This window comes from Podarcis bocagei (genome assembly GCF_964188305.1).
Source record: "Podarcis bocagei genome assembly, chromosome: 5".
Taxonomy (NCBI): Eukaryota; Metazoa; Chordata; class Lepidosauria; order Squamata; family Lacertidae; genus Podarcis; species Podarcis bocagei.
In genome coordinates this window covers 17,444,471-17,449,676 of record NC_138129.1, presented here as the reverse complement: position 1 = coordinate 17,449,676, position 5,206 = coordinate 17,444,471, and the positions used below count along the sequence as shown (strand labels likewise).

General features: G+C 44.6%; 1 long non-coding RNA gene across 1 annotated transcript; it reads right to left on the bottom strand.

Annotated features, from left to right (window-relative positions):
• Positions 1-2,960: 2,960 nt before the first annotated feature.
• Positions 2,961-4,744, bottom strand: LOC308587372. Its single transcript, XR_014008337.1, has 2 exons — positions 4,486-4,744; positions 2,961-4,043 (listed from the first exon to the last, which is right to left on the bottom strand). It is a non-coding gene; the product is annotated as an uncharacterized lncRNA (long non-coding RNA).
• Positions 4,745-5,206: the final 462 nt, after the last annotated feature.

Genomic DNA, 5,206 nt, shown 5'->3' with positions numbered 1-5,206 from the left:
TTGAACATGGGCAATATTAATTATGTCAAAAGCAGTACAAATGTATTCTCCCAAATGTCACAAACCTAACTGAAACTGCCTAGAAAATGCTGTCTTTCTTTTTTTTAATAAAAAAGCATTGATTAAAATTAATAGAAGTGACCTTTTCCTGACTTGCATTTCATCCTCATCAATTCAGCATTTTTTTGCAACAACAACAAGAACAACAACAACCCAACCCCTGCAGGGGAGTTTGTTTGTGATTTCTTACATCAAGCACAGTGTAATTTGCAATCTTTCTTTAAATCCTTGTTGCATCCTCAATAACAAACATGGCAGCATTCTGCAGTCCCTTAGTTCTTTGGAAATGATATATCTGGATTTAGTTTCTTTCATGCAATAATGTGACTTATTCTCCCTCGCTCTTCCCCACAGAAACTATTTTGTTGTTGTTGTTGTTTAGTCGTTTAGTCGTGTCCGACTCTTCGTGACCCCATGGACCAGAGCACGCCAGGCACTCCTGTCTTCCAATGCCTCCCGCTGTTTGGTCAGACTCATGTTTGTAGCTTCAAGAACACTGTCCAACCATCTCGTCCTCTGTCGTCCCCTTCTCCTTGTGCCCTCCATCTTTCCCAACATCAGGGTCTTTTCCAGGGAGTCTTCACTTCTCATGAGGTGGCCAAAGTATTGTAGCCTCAGCTTCACGATCTGTCCTTCCAGTGAGCACTCAGGGCTGATTTCCTTAAGAATTGATAGGTTTGATCTTCTTGCAGTCCATGGGACTCTCAAGAGTCTCCTCCAGCACCATAATTCAAAAGCATCAATTCTTCAGCGATCAGCCTTCTTTATGGTCCAGCTCTCACTTCCATACATCACTACTGGGAAAACCATAGCTTTTACTATAGGGACCTTTGTTGGCAAGGTGATGTCTCTACTTTTTAAGATGCTGTCTAGGTTTGCCATTGCTTTCCTCCCAAGAAGCAGGCGTCTCTTAATTTCGTGGCTGCTGTCACCATCTGCAGTGATCTTGGCGCCCAAGAAAGTAAAATCTCTCACTGCCTCCATTTCTTCCCCTTCTATTTGCCAGGAGGTGATGGGCCCAGTGGCCATGATCTTCGTTTTTTTGATGTTGAGCTTCAGACCATATTTTGTGCTCTCCTCTTTCACCCTCATTAAAAGGTTCTTTAATTCCTCCTCACTTTCTGCCATCAAGATTGTGTCATCTGCATATCTGAGGTTGTTGATATTTCTTCCAGCAATCTTAATTCCGGCTTGGGATTCATCCAGCCCAGGCTTAGAATCATAGAATCATAGAATCATAGCGTTGGAAGAGACCACAAGGGCCATTGAGTCCAACCCCCTGCCAAGCAGGAAACACCATCAGAGCACTCCTGACATATGGTTGTCAAGCCTCTGCTTAAAGACCTCCAAAGTAGGAGACTCCATCATACTCCTTGGCAGCAAATTCCACTGTCGAACAGCTCCTACTGTCAGGAAGTTCTTCCTAATGTTTAGGTGGAATCTTCTTTCTTGTAGTTTGGATCCGTTGCTCCGTGTCCGCTTCTCTGGAGCAGCAGAAAACAACCTTTTCCCCTCCTCTATGTGACATCCTTTTATATATTTGAACATGGCTATCATATCACCCCTTAACCTCCTCTTCTCCAGGCTAAACATGCCCAGCTCCCTTAGCCGTTCCTCATAAGGCATCGTTTCCAGGCCTTTGACCATTTTGGTTGCCCTCCTCTGGACACGTTCCAGTTTGTCAGTGTCCTTCTTGAACTGTGGTGCCCAGAACTGGACACAGTACTCCAGGTGAGGTCTGACCAGAGCAGAATACAGTGGCACTATTACTTCCCTTGATCTAGATGCTATACTCCTATTGATGCAGCCCAGAATTGCATTGGCTTTTTTAGCTGCCGCGTCACACTGTTGGCTCATGTCAAGTTTGTGGTCAACCAAGACTCCTAGATCCTTTTCACACGTACTGCTCTCAAGCCAGGTGTCACCCATCTTGTATTTGTGCCTCTCATTTTTTTTTGCCCAAGTGCAATACTTTACATTTCTCCCTGTTAAAGTTCATCTTGTTTGTTTCGCATGATGAATTCTGCATATAAGTTAAATAAGCAGGGAGACAAAATACAACCTTGTCATACTCCTTTCCCAATTTTGAACCAATCAGTTGTTCCATATCCATTTCTAACTGTAGCTTCTTGTCCCACATAGAGATTTCTCAGGAGACAGATGAGGTGATCAGGCACTCCCATTTCTTTAAGAACTTGCCATAGTTTGCTGTGGTCGACACAGTCAAAGGCTTTTGCATAGTCAATGAAGCAGAAGTAGATGTCTTTCTGGAACTCTCTAGCTTTCTCCATAATCCGGCACATGTTTGCAATTTGGTCTCTGGTTCCCCTGCCTCTCCTAAATCCAGCTTGCGCTTCTGGGAGTTCTCGGTCCACATACTGCTTGAGCCTTCCTTGTAGAATTTTAAGCATAACCTTGCTAGCGTGTGAAATGAGTGCAATTGTGCGGTAGTTGGAGCATTCTTTAGCACTGCCCTTCTTTGGGATTGGGATGTAGACTGATCTTCTCCAATCCTCTGGCCACTGCTGAGTTTTCCAAACTTGCTGGCATATTGAGTGTAGCACCTTAACAGCATCATCTTTTAAAATTTTAAATAGTTCAGCTGGAATACCATCACTTCCACTGGCCTTGTTATTTGCAGTGCTTTCTAAGGCTCATTTGACTTTACTCTCCAAGATGTCTGGCTCAAGGTCAGCAACCACACTACCTGGGGTGTACGAGACATCCATATCTTTCTGGTATAATTCCTCTGTGTATTCTTGCCACCTCTTCTTGATGTCTTCTGCTTCTGTTAGGTCCTTACCACTTTTGTCCTTTATTATGGTAATCTTTGAACGAAATGTTCCTTTCATATCTCCAATTTTCCTGAACAGATCTCTGGTTCTTCCCATTCTATTTCCCTCTATTTCTTTGCATTTCTCGTTTAAGAAGACCTTCTTGTCTCTCCTTGCTATTTTTTGGAAATCTGCATTCAATTTCCTGTATCTTTCTCTGTCTCCCTCGCATTTTGCTTATCTTCTCTCCCCCGCTATTTGTAAGGCCTCGTTGGACAGCCACTTTGCTTTCTTGCATTTCCTTTTCATTGGGATGTTTTTCGTTGCTGCCTCCTGTATAATGTTACGAGCCTCCATCCATAGTTCTTCAGGCACTCTGTCCAGCAAATCTAATTCCTTAAACCTGTTCCTCACTTCCACTGTGTATTCATAAGGGATTTGATTTAGATTGTATCTTACCGGCCCAGTGGTTTTTCCTACTTTCTTCAGTTTAAGCTTGAATTTTGCTAAGAAGCTGATGATCTGAGCCACAGTCAGCTCCAGGTCTTGTTTTTGCTGACTGTATAGAGCTTCTCCATCTTTGGCTGCAGAGAATATAATCAATCTGATTTCGATGCTGCCCATCTGGTGATGTCCACGTGTAGAGTCGTCTCTTGTGTTGTTGGAAAAGCGTGTTTGTGATGACCAGCTTGTTCTCTTGACAGAACTCTATTAGCCTTTGCCCTGCTTCATTTTGCTCTCCAAGGCCAAACTTGCCAGTTGTTCCTTTTATCTCTTGACTCCCTACTTTACCATTCCAATCCCCTATAATGAGAAGAACATCCTTCTTTGGTGTCACTTCTATAAGGTGTTATAAGTCTTCATAGAATTGGTCAATTTCAGTTTCTTCAGCACCAGTAGTTGGTGCATAAACTTGGATTACTGTTATGTTAAAAGGTCTGCCTTGGATTCGTATCGAGATCATTCTATCATTTTTGAGATTGCATCCCAGTACAGCTTTCGCCACTCTTTTGTTGACTATGAGGGCCACTCCATTTCTTTTGCGGGTTTCTTGCCCACAATAGTAGATATGATGGTCATCCGAATTGAATTCACCCATTCCCGTCCATTTTAGTTCACTGATGCCCAGGATGTCAATATTTATTCTTGCCATCTCATTTTTGACCACATCCAACTTACCCAGGTTCGTGGTTCTTACATTCCAGGTTCCTATGTGTAATGGGTTTAGGGGTTGCTCGTGCGTAAGTTGCCGCCACTCCTGGCTAGGTTACCTGGTTGAACCCTTTTCTGACTGAACAGCCTCTAGCATCGTGACTGTCTCAGTTGCTGGCAGAATCCATCAGTGGGCATTTCTTGAACTTCTTCCAGCACAAAAGTTCTTTGACGCCTAGTCTCCGCCTAGTCTCCCTGCGCGGAAGCGTTCTGCGCAGGGAGGGTGTGGGCAGCGGAGGACCCGTACTCTCTCCGCTGGTCTCCGGCGAGGAGTCTTGGAGCCTCCTCTCCGATTCGCCCATCTGCCCCCCTTCTCCACTGGTGTTACGCTGATTTCCTTCCCCAGCAAATGGGCTGCCCCTCTCCCTACTGGGACCCTCTCCGGCATCCCTCTGGAGCCTTCCCTCCGCCTCTAGCTCCGATGGCAGTTCCCTGACACTATGCAATATTTTTCTTTACAGCATTGGACTTTCCTTTCGCTTCCAGGCATATCCGCAACTGAGCGTCCTTTCGGCTTTAGCCCTGCCGCTTCATCAGCTCTGGATCTACTTGTACTTGTCCTCCGCTCTTCCCCAGTAGCATGTTGGATGCCTTCCGACCTGAGGGGCTCATCTTCCAGCGTCATAACTTTTATATGCCTGTTGTCTTTGTCCATGGAGTTTTCTTGGCAGGGATACTGGAGTGGCTTGCCGGTTCCTCCTCCAGGTGGGAGGGAGGTTTGGTCAAAACTCTCCACTATGACCTGTTCATCTTGGGTGCCCTGCTCGGCATAGTTCATAGCTTCTCTGAGTTCTTCAAGCCCCTTCGCCACGGCAAGGCAGTGATCCATGAAGGGGAACAGAAACTACATTTTAACACCAAAAAAAAATATATAGACATGTAAGCTCCCTTAACACTATGCAGGGAAATTCTGCTTGTGGTACTGTACACTACAGACCCAAAGATGGACATTTTCTACTTTTGTCCCACTACTATGGAATAAGCTTCCCTCTGTGGTATGTGAAGCAGCAGCCATGGGTTGCTTCAGATGTCTTGTAAAGACATACCTTTTCTGCCCAGGCTTTCCCTAACGCCTAAGATTGGACCCTGTTTTTGTCTTTATGAATTCTCTGAATTCTCTGAGTTTGTTTTGATTTCATATGCTTTTATACGACAATTTT